General features: G+C 35.3%; 1 protein-coding gene across 10 annotated transcripts in view; it reads left to right on the top strand.

Annotated features, from left to right (window-relative positions):
* The window catches only part of MEF2C (myocyte enhancer factor 2C), a 154,582-nt gene that overhangs the window by 40,415 nt on the left and 98,071 nt on the right, over positions 1–16,096 (top strand). The gene's annotated exons all lie outside the window — the stretch shown is intronic.

The following is a 16,096-nucleotide window of genomic DNA, read 5'->3' as shown; positions in this document are numbered from 1 at the left end:
AGCAGGGATAAACTATTTGAATGATATTTCTACTATGTTAAGCACAAAGAGAGTTCTCTTTGGAACTTTACCACTTAATTTTCTTATATCCTAACAAAAGTATTTTTTAATTGGTCCCTTAATGATTTTCTTTTTACCTTTGCACTCTCAAATGACAGTTTACTCCAAGGCATTGTTGCTGTCATTTTTCTGTCATCATGGGGACTGCTATATATTTGGTAGCACTTTCATAAAGAGTTGAAGTCTGTTTTATTTTTTATTATAGGTATAAATCTGTAGTCAAATTTTATTATACCGCTCATAACCCAAGTTCTAAAAAGCAGAAAGTATATGTAGAGAAGATAATAGGTTGAAAACTCAATGTTGAAGAAAATTCTTTATTATATATTTCGTAAAAACTCTCAGCACCACAATTATTATTATTACCATTTAGCATTTATTTAGATTATATAAATAAAACATATGTTTTTACCATAACTTATTAGATTTTGTAGTAGAAGATTCAAGTGCATAATTGCTTATTCCCTACTTCAGATGAGTTTTTCACATAAGAAGGGAACTGTGGTGCATAGAAGATTCAGGTAAATGAATGGAGAAGATCATGACAAATAGTTAAGTTGTTATCTTATTAAAACATTCTACTGCCTATTGTAATCTCATATTTAGTCGTAATTTGTACTGAAATGCCTATAATAAAGAAGTTTCACATAATGGAGGTTGGGCTTACTAAAAAGCCTCTAAGAAGGTCTTAATTTCTTACACTTGCTTCTATGTCATATTTCAATACAGGAAATGGACAATGACTATAAAGGAAGAGCATTTTTTTCCATAATGGGGACCCATTTTTAAAAACTGTTCCTTCCTGAATTGTTTCTGGGGTGGTTTTTGCACTTTAAACCAGTTGTTGATGGCAGCATTTATAGGAGCCATTGACACTGGAGGACATGGCAGTTTCGATTCAGTGTTCATTATTTATGATGTTCATTCTAGTTTAAACTTTTACAAGCAGTCCAAATTAGTTAATTTCTGGAATTGAAGCAAATTCACTGGTTATTAACATTTTGAGTATCACAAGTATATAGAGTATTAGAAAACTGCTTCCAATTAATAGGTCATTTTAGGTGTAGAAGGTGAATTATTTTCATACATAGAACCTCAAGAATCATTTGATAAGAAGGACACAGAAATTTATGAGGTAAGGCATGTTCAGTAAATTACAGCATACTGCATTTCTCATCAGTTCACCTATAAATTTAATCTTTACCAGTGCCTATGTCCAATTTATTGTCAAGTTGATCTATATAATCAAAATCACTTATTGTGTTTATGTTATTAAATAGATTACACTAGTAAATGCATTACACCAAACAGAAAATTAGAGGTATCTTATCTCTGGCTATAAATTATAAGTATAAATTATTGCTAGTAGCCTATAACACTATTTGAGTTATCCTTGAAATAACTTTAAATAGAAGCATATTAAGGAATATAATTTAAATCAGAGGAAAACTTAGTATTTGGGGTGTATTGTATTCAAACTACAAATAACCATATATCTTAAGCCCGATTTTTTTTTAATTTTTTTTAACGTTTATTTATTTTTGAGACAGAGAGACAGAGCATGAACGGGGGAGGGTCAGAGAGAGAGGGAGACACAGAATCTGAAACAGGCTCCAGGCTCTGAGCAGTCAGCACAGAGCCCAACGCGGGGCTCGAACTCATGGACAGTGAGATCGTGATCTGAGCCGAAGTCGGACGCTTAATCGCCACCCAGGCGCCCCCTTAAGCCCAATTTTTAAGAACAAAGTGGAAAAGCCAAAAGAAACAAAATGAAACACTCTTCTCTAATCTAGTAAGAATCAAATTTTGAGGTTTGTTTTTAGTAAAAGCTCAGATCATTAATGCATTGAATTATATATATTTATTCTCAGGTGATTTATGACTTTAACATATAATTTAAAAATTAGATGGTGAAAATAGTTCCTTAAATTTCATAAGGCTTCCTAACACGTGTGTCAGTATAACAGAGGAATGAGAACCTGGAATCTGGAGTCAGGCTTCCTTGTCTCAAAACCTAGTTTTACTACTTATGTGCAGTAAAAAGTTGGGCAAGTTTCATATATTTTCTCTACCTTGGTTTTTTACCTGAACTGAAATGTAATATGACACATGATTACAAACTTATCCAAGAATAACATCCAATTGAAATAATAGAAATAATATTCCTGGGACATGTTCCTTCAATGTTAACATCCTCGCTAGGATGATTAAAAATTGTTTCACAGAAATAAAATAGCAGGGGCACCTAGGTGGCTCAGTTGGTAAGTGTCCGACTTAGGCTCAGGTCATTATCTCGCAGTTTGTGGGTTTGAGTCCCACGTCGGGCTCTGTGCTGACAGCTCAGAGCCTGGAGCCTGCTTTGGATTCTATGTCTGTCTGTCTCTCTCTCTCTTTCTCTCTCTCTCTCTCTCTCTCTCTTTTTCTCTTGATGCCCCTCCCCCACTTGTTTTCTCTCTCTCTCTCTCTCTCTCTTCAAAATAAATAAACATTTTAAAAAAAGAAACAAAATATCAAACATAAATTAAGACTCCTTTACCAATTTTATTATACAATTATTTTACCAAATTTTATTATACAAATTATTATACAAATTATTATACCAAATTTTATTATACAAATCTTTTTTTCTCCAAGTTTCCAACCTGAAATAGAATCTCCCAATGTGATAGTTTTCTGGATTAAAGAAAATCACAGATATTAGTTTCAATAGATCATAGATCATAAAATCTGTTATTAGACATAGAAGAAATATGTATATTACCTAGTTAATACAGCTTAGTTGGTAGAAACGGAGTCTTAGAAAAAACTGAATTAAATACAAAAATTGAATTTCACAAATACTAAAATTATTTAAATGTGATCATGTAGCATACATTGCCTACCTAGCAGTTGGCATTGTTTTTGTACAATGTCTCAGTAGAATTCTAAACTTTGATTTTTTTTAAACTTAATTCTAATTCCAAAAATTTGTGGTTCACCATTGAACCACAAATAGAATTTAAATAACACACACACACACACACAATATTTTAAGTGATGGAATATGTCTATGTTTCAGTGTTTAAGCTTCAAATACAGTTTTGAGGAAAGGCAAATGGCTAATGGAACAAACAGACCCAAATACGAAATGCTTTTCATGGCATGATTTAAAAAAACCTTAACAAAAACACACAAAAAGCAATAAAGAGACATTTTACAAAGTCCTGAATTCAAAAAAGAAATGAGATAGAGGAAACACTAAGGTAAACCAGGCACCACTGCCCAATATATTAGAATCTTCTAAAATAACCCTGTCTGTTGTATCTCTTAGTCACTTGCAGTGGTGTGCCTCTCTCTGCACCATACCTTTTTCCAGTTTCTAGGGCGGGGTTAGGAGAGGGGTGAAAGTCTCTATGGGTAGATGGCTGAGCATTGTCTTGTGCCTTCTCAGTTCAAACATTACACTGTAGGATGACACCCATTCCTAATTTCAAGCCTCCTAGAAAAGGAAAAGTTGCCTTTCTTCAGAAGCTAGTGACATCCTAATCCAATATATTACCTTTGAAAATATTATTATTATTCAGGTTCTCATAAAGACATGTAAAATTTCCCTAGGAGCTGACATGTTGGCATATATCCAGCTGCATATCAGAGCTGTTTTCTTTATCTATTTTCTCCTCCTGAGAACTTTTTTCAACATATTTAATGAAAACTAAAATAGTGACAAATAAATCATCACCATATCTCCCACTTCTTTATTTACTATAATTCTGATGCCTGATGCTATATCCATAAATTCTTAGGAAAGGATTTTCCTCACCATGTATCTTCATATTTTCCGTGTGGTTTATTTTTGTAATTGCACTCTATTTCTAATCTGTTATCTTTTATTATACAATAGGGAATCATGGATCACTTGCTTTCATCCTAGTAGAATAGAAATATCTAAATATTACACTCACAGATTACCCAGACATATAGTTAAGAAACAGGAAAGTGACTTGGCTTTCTTGATTTACTAGGATTTTTTGTCTTTCAATAACACTAAGACAATGTTATTCATTAATTAATGCTGTATCAAACCTAGTGATTGGCCAAAAATTCATAATCTGTTAGGATCTAGTCACAAGCAAGAATTAAAGATCCGAAGAATTCTTCAGTATAAAAAGGTGATTATTAATGGAGCATATTTCAAAGGACTTGGAAATACTTTTAAAGTATTCTTAGAAAATTTTAAATGAGGGATTGCACAAGTGATCAAATACCACTTCATCTTGTATCACAAGCATTAAAGAGGAAAGAAAGTATCTGGTTGGCTGAAGAAAGGCCCATATGAGGAATGGAAATTATAAAAATATTATGAGTAAAGAAGAAATTAAAAACAGTATGGAAGTGAAAGTTCTAAGAAATAGTAAAGGCTTAAAATTTGATAAGGAGAATCACAGAGTATGATATTTACAAATTCATTCAGTTTAACCAATAAGAACAACGATAGCAAAGGATAAAATCAAGGGTAGCCCATTTTTCCACGTGGAGGTGAAAGTAAATATAGATAATACCAGGAATATTGTAAGTTCCACAAAGGCATGAATTTTTATCTGTTTTATTCTTTGGTATATCCCTTAAAATTGTTCCTAAAACACAGTAAGTACTAAATCACACACACACACACACACACACACACACACACACACAAAACAACAACAAAAAAACCCTATTGAATGAAGGAATGAATGTTTCTTTGCAGCAAAATGAGCTCATGTTTGTGGTCACATACACGTGAAATGTAACATACGTACCTATGACCTCTGGAATCAAGTGATACTAAGGAACAAAGAAAATATCATGGAATGCCTGGACAGGTCTACCTAAAGCTAAGATAATTTTAGTAGCAGGAATTCTTATAATGCAATTGCAGGGCTACAAGATACTAGTCCTAAGAATTTTTCATTATTTTTCTTATTCTGAGAGAAAGAAAGCACAAGTAGGGGAGAGACACAGGGAAAGAGGGGGAGAGAGAGAATCCCAAGCAGGCTCCATGCGCTCAGTGCAAAGCCGGATATGGGGCTCCATCTCACGAATCATGAGATCATGACCTGAGCCAAAATCAAGAGTCAGACTCTCAACTGACCCAGCCAGCCAGGTACCCCCTAAGAATTTCCAATTTTTTATTTATTTATTTATTTAGAAGTTTTAAATAAAGACTATAAGGTAACTATCAGGGATGATATTTTTAAAAGAAAGCAAAGGAAACCACTGTTAGTAACTCTCTTATTTGCAAACTTAAAATAGATTAGGAAAAATCACAGAGATTTGTTGTACATTTTGTATACATTCTCTAACACCCTGGTGTCAGTATGAGCCAACACAGCATCATTAAAAACGGGTCCTATGAGGACTTTTAACCTGCAGTATAGAGTGTGAAGGAGACGAATTAGGTATAATCTCAACTTTCCAAGGCTTTTGATTTTGTTCTGTGTGACATTCTCATTCATAAATTGGAAAAATATCCTAAACCACACATATTTGAATGGTTGCTGAAGGAATAGTGAAATAATTTATTCACTAAATTTAAAAACACTAAGGGCCCATGGGTGCCTCAGTCGATTAAGCATCCGACTCTTGATTTTGGCTCAGGTCATGACCTCAAGGTTCTTGAGATGGAGCCCCTTGTCAGGCTCTGCTCTGACTTTGCAGAGCCTGCTTGGGACTCTCTCTCCCCCTCTGTCTCTGCCCCTCCCCCACAAGTGTGTGTTGTCTCTCTCTCTCTCTCTCAAATAAACATTAAAGAAAAAATTACACATTAACGAGTCCTATGTAAACAGTGTAAAGTCTGACCCTTGGAAGATAGGATCGGAAGTCAGCATGTCCTTGATAAACTGAAGAAGTGGTCAGAAATCATGAAGCTAAGGAGAAACAAATAACCTCTTCACATACAAAATGTGGAAGAGTTGGCTAGAAACAAATCTGGCAAGGGAAAACAATGCACAATTGAAATAAATGCAAAGATAAACGTTGGCTTTACATTTTATGCAGTGTGTGGATAATTAAAAATATGTATTTGATAGGAATATACAAGAGCCTGTTTTGAGTACTATGTATATTTTTAGACTACAGAGTTAAAGACAGATATGACTTGAAATGAAGATCTGCAAATATGGTGGGGGGGGGGGTAAGGATAACAAAAACAGCTATAATTCAGTATACAGTCTTGAAGTGTATAAGATGAGGCCATGATCATCAAATGTTGTTCTCTGTCCAGAGGGTAGAACAAGAGGAGTGGGCATAAAGTATTCTGTGAGGGATTAGCTATAAGTCAGAATTTCCTGAGTGAGAGTTGTGAAATATCAAAATAGGTTACTGAGGAAGGTTATGTTGCTCCTTTTCCGGAAGGCCTTAAAAATAGGAGAGGTGGAATCTTTGTGAAATAATTTGGGGATGGTATTATCTGAAGGAGGAGAAAATGGTATGACCTTGCATTGCCTCTGCCAGCATTAATATCTGGCATGTCTACTCTTGCCTTGGTTGAATGGAAATATAGATACATATTTCAACCAAAAAAATTGATTATTTTGAACTTCTCTAACATGGCAAAATTTAGATAAATTTTAAAGTGGATCTCCTAAAGATCCAGTTTAAGGAAATTAAAATTTCTACTCCCATCCTGAAATTCTCCATAAGTTTAGAGAAACATTTATTAAGTATTTATCCTACCTTTTTAAAAGGAAATGAATAGAAATTGCTATATTCATTGTTTTCCAATTCATAAAATATATAAGAGAAGCATTGTTGTATAATTTTTAATTTCAGAATTCTCAGAAGAGTAGGCAAATAATGATTTGGTATGTTAACTAGTTACTTGATGGTAATGTTCATTTTTCTAGCATCTAAAAGTGATGTCACCTCTACACTTATCAGAACTCTTTTATTACCAGACCCACCTACAAGCATGAGTGACCCTGATATAAAATTTATTCCAAACATCTCTTCACTGTGAAAGGCAATATTTGCCAACAGGCACTTTCTTAACGGATTAGAAATTTCAGAGATTTCCTGTTTACCGTCTTTAAGTGCATGGGCTATAGAAGCAGCCATGTTGAGCTTTCACTTTGCCTAATCAGCAGCTCAGCATCTTAAATTGAATTCAGGCTTGAAATAATGGGTCATTGTCGATTGTGAAGTTTTTGAATGGCTCTGGCCCAGTTTGCTCATCAACCGGTAAAATAATATATGTGAATACATAAATGAATATATATGTACCTCTGTACCACAGTGCTCTCCCTATAAAAGTAGGAGAAAAGTCTGATACACTGAAAATATACAAACTATTACTTCCTCATACTCTGTAGGCTGTGACAAAGCCAGGCTGTATGATACATTGTGGAAAAACTGATGTGAACTTCTGTAATACACCAAAGTGTATTATTTTTCTTCAACAATTATAAATATATTGCCAATTATGTCAACTGTTTTTATACAATTAATAGTAAATTTTATTAGGTGTGTGACTTATAAAGCTGATCTACATAAAACTACTTCTAAAATAATGTATTTAAAGAGTGTGAATTGCATAGTTATAGCCAGAAGTCTCAAACACAAAGAATTCTAAAGAAGTAGGTAAATGTATAAAATTCCGAAGTGGGAGCTCCACTGCATAAAGAAGAATATTGTGAGAGGCTATAATTTGAGGAGATGAAGGAGAAGCACAACGGGAAGGAAGAACAAGAGGAGGAACAGAAAGGGGGTTGGGAGTAATGATCAAGGTAAAACCAGAGTTAATTAGATCTGGGTTACAAACTTACCCAAGGTCCTTTGAAGAAGAGCAAGATGACTGTCTCAAACCTAGAGACAAAACAAAAACAAAACAAACTGTAATACTCTTTGTAATTCTCATCTTAATAATCAATGAAGTTGATGCCCCTGACCCATCCTCAGGAAGGCTCCTGTTTTCACATTTTTCCCAGGAGTTCATGGTGAATGTATGCTGATTCATAGACATTCACCTGATTTCCCTTGTGAGCAACCAATTCGTTTGTAGAAAAGAAGGGGGAAACTCAAGGATGCTGATGAGCCAGTAAATCCTGGTACTCTAATAACAAATATCTAACTCAGGTTTCATTCTTTTCCCCTACGTGGCACAGTGAAGTGAGTTCTTTTTGCCATCAAGAATAAGAGAATGTTAGATCAGTTAAAGAACGCTCTTTTAAAAAGTGCTTCTTAGATTACAGGGTGCCTGGGTGGCTCAGTTGGTTAAGCATCCAACCGTTGATTTTGGCTCTGGTCATGATCTCATGGTTCATGGGATCGAGCCCCACATCAGGCTCTGCTGACAGCATGGACCCTGCTTGGGATTCATCCTCAATCTCTCTCTCTCTCTCTCTCTCTCTCTCTCTCTCTCTCTCTCTCTCTGTCTCCCTCCCTCGCCCTCCCTCTGCCCCTGCCCCACTCATGCTCGCACATGCTCTTTCTCAAAATAAACTTAAAAAAAATACTTCTTAGATTTCACTAAAACCTTCTGAACGTAATTTTCTGCATAGAATTTTAACTTGAAAGCCCTCTCGTGCATAGTACCTTGCTGCATGGAGAATTAGCAGAGTATGCAGTTCCACTAGAGTCTGGGACTAGATTTATATACTTTATAACTATATATATTCTAACACTAGCTTTGTGACCTTGGGCAAGTAACTTAACCTCTCTGTCCTGCAGCTTTTTTTCTGTAAATTGGAAGTGATGAAATAGTCTTTCTCATAGGCTGTTGTGAAGATTGGAGTTAATATATGTAAAGCTTTTAGTGTCATAGTATTTTATAATTCATAGCTGTTATTTATTAACTTTCTAAATACGATTCGTGGTCCAAAGTGCATAATGTAACCTTAGTCTTAACTGCTTGAGGCTGAGGTGCACCAACTTTTCAAAGCAAGAAGTGTGGGGAAAAAATAATGTATATATCTAAGGACAATGAGACTCAAAACAGTTGACTGGCAGCTCATGGGTAGCAGAGCCCAACCAAGAGTCTGGTTACAAATACAGCCTTCTTTTCACTCCACTCCAGCACTTCTTGGTGCTTTAGAACTATGTTGCACTAATTGCTAAATATTTTATTAATATTTTTACTTTAAAAGAACAGCAATTTTCTGCACTTGATATCATATTTATACTTCTTTGTAAAGGTGAAGTGTAGTTTTCTTTGTTTTATCAATTATTCAACAATACTATTATGTTTTCCTTGAGCCAGGCACTAAGCAAAGTGTTGGTTTAGGGCATTTCAGCAGTGCAATGTATTCAGTAGTCAGAAAAAGCTTATTCCTTTCTTTAAAGCTAGCATTTCCCAAAACATATTCTGGATACATTTGGAAATACTCCAGATTTTGGCATCTAGCATACTGAAGAATATGAAAAGTCCTGCAGCAAAGAATTTGTTTTCCTAATTTTTTTTTAAATTTCCTGACTTTTTTTTTTTTTTTTTTTTTTGAGGAATAGCTTGTCATAATCCTTAGGAACCACTAATCTTTGGAATCCACTCTGGGGTTTCTGATGAGAGTCATGAGCTTGCTTCCACCAGTGGGTGCTTTCTTTTAAATCTTTTAGAGAATGGGGATTAAAAAAAAACTTCATTTCAGTAAATTTCTGATCTGCAATAGCATGGTCTTTTTTACAGGGGAAGTACTGTAATACTTTCCATGTATTAGTATCTGCCAAGGATGACTTGGGCTATCCTTGAAAATAGCCTGGGACAGAATGTGTAGACAAGCTGAGATAAGGAGCCTGCTGCCAGGCCTTCAGCGTAGGAACCGACTTAGTTTACCCTAGGCCCATGGCGGGTATGCTCTGAAACAAACTTGCTCTGTCCGGGTATATGGAGGAAACATTCTCTTCATCTGAGAACACCTCTATTCCTAGCTCTTTGACAGTTTCACTTTCCATATCCCCTCAGTTCTCAACATGTGGAAGAAGAGATAAAGAAAGGTGATGAAATGAAAAAATGGAGCAGGCAGCGCTACAAAGAGAGAAGAGACTCAGATTTACATGCCTGCTTTGCATGCAATTATGACGGGGTTTTGGAGGGGGAGGCAAGCGTCCTTCGAAGGTCACTTTACAATATAGGCAGGGAGGGAGAGGAGTTTGCAGTGTGAAATACTGGTTAGCGTTGAGAAGAGTCAAACACTATGCTGATTTTTATTAGAATAAATATCTATATCATGATTCACAAAGGAGAGGAAAGAAGACTCTTGATTCCAAGAAGAAAAAAAAAAACCTTTTCCAACTTGCGATTCTTTTTCAGGGCACTAAATCCATTACAAATCAAAATAGATTAGTGTAAATTTAGGCTTCATGGTAAATTATACAACTTACCCTATTTTAAAATTGGTAAAGTATGTTCACCAAATATGAAATAAAAAGAAATTAGTACAATAAAGGATCAAATTTATACTACTCCCCGAGAAAGTGGCCGGGTAGGGAGAATTGAAAGTGTATACCTGTCCTTTCTTAAAGTTTTGTTGCACAGAAAATTTTGACCCTCTCCTTACTTAAAATACCAGTTTCATTAGACATTTCTGTTTAACAAATTTTAAGATTAAAATGTGTCTGTTGCTTTTTACTCCAAATTTTATTTATTAAAACTTGTAATCCTTGAATTTTTTATTTTTTCTTCTTAAAATGCTTTAATTTAAAAAATACTCGATGATTCAATTTGTCTATTCATTCCAAGTTGGAAATTAATCTGTTTGGCTGGAGGCTACATAGCTTACTCTCATTAGATGGGTATGTCCAAAGATATGTGAACATTTCCCATTCGGTGAGACACTGGGATTTTCAAATATCACTGAGATCTTAATCAAAACTGTTCTGATTGCTTGGGAGTTGGGTCCTGTGAGAGAGGAAATAAATCAACCTACCCTAGTGACTCAGGTACATCAGTAATGTTGTAAGATTGTTTATTTCTAGAAGAAAAGAGGCATGATTTTAAAAATATAATTCTGTATTTCACACTTGCAGAAGTTTTTCATTGTATTTGTCAGATAGCTCATGGTGCTGTGCATATTTAACAACGTGAAAAGAACTTCTTTGCCCAAGAACTAGTTCAGTCAGTGGACACTGATTTAATGAAACACCCACATTTCAAGGGAAGAAGCCCCTTTGGATTCATTTCATATCAGTTTAGAAACCGTTTGCATTATACTATATTGTCAGTGCTTCAAAGTATTTATAATTTTTATGAAATTATACAATGTTGAAGTGAAGGAAACAAGTTGACACAATGAATTTATGAAATTGAGTTGCATCTAACTGAATTTTTACAAATGAATGTGGTGCTGTTTTTTATTTGAGCCTCACAGCCTTATCATAGAATATATATATAATTATTCCTATTCTGTAGATGAGGACACTGAGGTTTGGGAAACTATGGATTAGCCGAGTTTGTAGCAATAGTGACAGGCAGAGTATTCATGGAGTGTTCAGGCTGGAGTAGGCATCCTCCAAATACTGCCTGCCTCCATCTGTATTTTAGATCTGTCCTCAGATGTCATCTGCTCAAATATCATCTTCCCTGAGAGCACTGTCCAGCTCTGCTCTTTCCTGTTTAGTCACCCCCTCGCCTGTCCTAGTGTGGTATTTTCTTTCCAGCACTTCTCTATCTAAAATCATCATACTGGTGTACTTGTTGATTGCCTCTCTCTTTCAAACTTTAAAGTGTAAGTTTCATCAACACCAGGACCTTGTTTGTTCTGTTCACAGTGGTGTCCCTAGGACCTAGCATCCTGCTTGACATATTTATGTCTCTGTAACTAAAGATCAAACTTTTTCATTGATATCTGTAATATCAAGCATCATGATTTTGGTTCACGGTCTCCGATGGTATCAATTTAGCCAAGATTTGATTTGCTCGCTTGGTCCACGCTAAAGTTTCGTTTAAATCTCCGAGGAGAGTACCCCCCATACATTGAGTTACGTGTAGCTCATCTGCTCCGAAGCTGTGGCAGGTGGCCTGCACTACGTCATGTTAGAGTATCTGTACTACACACATGCGCCATAGTCTCATTTCTCACATTGACGCGTTGTCTTTCCTGACCATCAACCCTGACAAAAGTTCTCAAGTGTCGAAACCTTGAGTCACACAGCCCCAGTGTGTTCTACAGCGAGCAGGACTGTCATGTCGAGTCCTCTTGTCCTGGAGTTCTGCACAGATAAAGGGAGGATATAGTTTTGAGAGGAATGCTATAACTACAAAGTGCATCCTGAAGGCTATTTAGCTCACAATGAAGGTCTGTGTTTTAAAATAGCACTATAACAAAGTAACTACAGAGTTTTGGCAAGGGCTTCAACTATTTATAGAACTAAGTAAGGCATAGTAAATAATAACCACAGTACCCAGTTCTCCCTTGCCATAACCCCAAACTTATGAGAAGCACTGTAATTATATTTTTCTCCTTTAAAAAAAATCATAGTAGCCATTATCAGTTTAACCGTACGGAAGCTCAGGCTGAGATTTCTTTTTTAAATGCATAGTTTTGATTTTCAACAGCTGCACTGGGTCTTTAATCATATATTATCTTTATGAAGCCTTTTTCTAACATATGTTAATTGGCTGTTTTCTGTGACAAATTATGAGCTCTTACTTTGATGAGGTTCAATTGCAATCATGTTGAAGTCGAGTACGTAGAGTTTCCACCCCTGCTGGCTCCTCAAACCACTACAAACATCCGCACGTCACTGCAGTGCTGAGTAATGGCAGGATTTGGGCTGGCTGATTTCACTACAGATTTTTTTTTTTCCACAGGATATTTTCGGCTTCTTTGTACTAAATCTGTTGCAGGGTTTGCCCTTTTTAGCAGAAGCGTGCTCTAAAATTAACATCAAACCTTATTGGAGATTACTATAATACAGTGAGAAATATTTCATAATACAACACCCGAGCATCTTGTTTTGCTTTGCCAAAATTTTGGTATATTTATTATACATTTTTTTAAGGTCAATCAGCTGTTAGGCTGTTAGTATTTTCTAAATCATCAGCATTTTGTAGTAAATATTTTGAATTTTCCTCTTCTGAGGAGAACTTTTATTGAGTAGACGATTATCTATTTAGCTATCATAAAGAAAACACGCATAACTATTTTTCTAGGTGTTTCCAAATGTCAATATGTTAAAGATTCTATTATATTTTCCTTTTTCTTTGTAGTTACATCTGTTGGTCAAGGAATAAAAAGAATTGCAGTGCTCCATCAAGGTTAATGTCCAATAAGATGCATAGCATCCATTTCAGTTTTCTATCCTAATGTCAGTTTTTAATGTATGATTAGGATGAACAGATATGTTCTAATCCATCTGCTCTGAGAACTGTGACAGATAGCCTGCATCAGATACCAACAGATGATCAGTGATAGCTATAATTAGAATAGATGTAAAAATACAGCACATTTGTTTTTATTCTCAGAAAAGTAGTCAGGATAATTGATTAAGGCCTTCAGAAACTGTGTCAAACACCAGTCATACTGAGATTAATCTAACTGTTTCTGCCCTGACGTCGAAGGTAAAGGACTCTGAAAAGTGCGGTGCTCCAAAGCCAGAGCTAGGGGTCAAATTTCCATACAGGTATGAGAGTTTAGAACAAGATGAGCCAGATGTGAATAGGAGCTACTCCTCCTCACGAGGCTGTTTTTAATCAGCCATGTCCCTGGAGTAGCACACAATCAATGAGCTCTAAATCCTGAGGCTACCTGCATTCATAGGAAGGCCTGCGAACATCATTACAGAACTTACAATTGAGCATATGTGAAAAAAATTAGAGCAGAAATTAAGGGTAAGAAAGGTTAACTTCAGAAGTCTTACTTTGGAACTACTCTTTTAGCAGCTCTTAAAGAGACAATTTAAATGCTTTTTTTTTAAAAAAAAAAAAAAGGATGTTAAGCTCTACCAAATGCAGATACTACTCTATTAAAAGATCATTGTAAATAAGCCAGATAGAAAGTTGTTGTTGATTTATGTTAGCCACAAGTGTTTGAATTATGTGTATTATTTGAGAAGGTACATGTATCAATTTCAGCATGGGTAAGTAAATTTAAAGTGTTGTGTTTTTTTTGTTTTGTTTTATTTTCATTAATAGCACTACAGCTAGAGAGAATGGCTTTAGGAGCCCTGTGTGATACTTCAGTGTGACTGCAAAGTCAATTGATGCACTGTATCTTAAGCTAATGTACACAAGGAAATTTAGTTCCACTCGATAAGACACATACTTAATTGGCTTTAAGAAAATAAACCAAGGTAAAGAATGATGTGCGAATGGAGCAGAGAACTTGGCACTTGACTGTATGGAAGCCCGTGAGCCATGTGGCTTAATTGGGGCCAGTTGGGATCATTTAATGATTGCTGTCAGAAGATCAGATTTAATTCTCCTTATAAGAAGACCACAGTGGGATAGAGTTAAACAAATTGTCATCAGAGGTTTCAGATGAACAAAGCCTTAATTAGGTTGATTAGGATGCTGTAAAAGAGATGAAGAGAATAGAAAAATTGATGAATCACTGGTTTCCATGTTGAGCCACATAGAACAGCAATATCAAATATCTATATTTTGAGAGACATTATTATGGCATTTTGGCTATTATGTATATTAGATGAAAGGCTTTTATGTAAACTTTATAAATTCCTGAAGTTCGACCAAAGACAAAAAGTAAATGACATTCAGTGTAAATAGTGGGTGATTTATCAAGCTTATTCTCCTTAATGTATAACAAAAACATTGGCAGGAGGACAGTAGTTATTTCTTTCTATTTCAAGGTCATCTTCAAATATTAACTAAATTAGGAAAATAAAAACAGAAGCAAATTATTTTTAGGACATAATTTTCAATTGTTTAACGTAATATTTGAATACAGAATAATTACTTAGACTGCCTTTTAACCAGTTATATCACTTTCTTAGTAATATTGTGATTATTTATTGTGATTATTTGGTGATATTGTGATTATTTGATTATTTGGTGTGATTACTTCGTAATATTGTGATTTCTTAGTAATATTGTGATTATTTAAGACTACTCAGGTGTCTTAAAATGTACTCTTACTGTTTTATCTTCACATTATCAAAGACTGAAATGGAGCTTTTCCATTTGCTGCAGGTTTGCACAAAAATGTTCTCCCCACACACACCCAGACACACACACCAATGTATCAGTAAGGCTGAACATGGTGTCTGGTACATATAGGCTTTTGAGAAAGAAATTTATAGAGTTTTTCCACTTTAGTGATGAAATATGATATATAAAAGATTAAGAAAATAATGAACATAAAATGTTTTTCTGAAAGGATTATGAGATGCCCAGGAACTCAGATTTTGTTATAGTAACACGAAAACGTATAACAACATCTCCCTCTTCAATCCTAGCTTGCTTTGAAGGCTGGCAATTTTGTTTCACCGATACTGGTGTTGTGTGGTGCTTTACTTGCTTTGTTCAGTAAGAGCGACACAAAATCCAGCTGCGTGTTCTTACTGAGAGGTTACAGCTGGGGAACAGAACGCAATCTGTGATGCCAAATAGTAGCTGTTGCTTTGTGATGACGCAATGCGGGGGTTACCTTTGTGGTAAGCCCTGGCACATCACTAAGTGGCTTTTGAAAGAAAAGGTGGTGGCTGTACTGTTGGGAAAAATTAGGAAAACAAAGACATGATAGAACCCTGAATTAATTACTTAATATGATGTGGAAAGGCAAAAAAAAAACTGTGATGTGGTTCAACAGCATGAGGCTCTTGACATATTTAGACCATTTGGAGTTTATTTTGGAACGGGGAATGAAGAAGGCTGTTTAAGCTGCAGTGTGAAAAAAATGTTCAAGACAGAATATACCATGGAAAACCATGACGGGGAAGGTATGCTTCCCTCGTGTTTATTAAATTGTTTATAATGCAACACGGTTGTTTGAAGGTATGCGTGTCTCCTAAATTCTAGAACTGTGTAAATAAAATGATTTATGTCAGTGATAATGGCAGGTTAGGCCCACTTATTAAATTAATTGCAGAGGTTTTCAAAACGAGTTCCTTTTTAGCCTTATTATATTTC

This window comes from Panthera leo, chromosome A1, assembly GCF_018350215.1.
Source record: "Panthera leo isolate Ple1 chromosome A1, P.leo_Ple1_pat1.1, whole genome shotgun sequence".
Lineage (NCBI taxonomy): Eukaryota > Metazoa > Chordata > Mammalia > Carnivora > Felidae > Panthera > Panthera leo.
The sequence above is the reverse complement of the archived record's forward strand: the minus strand, read 5'-3'. Positions and strand labels throughout refer to the sequence as shown.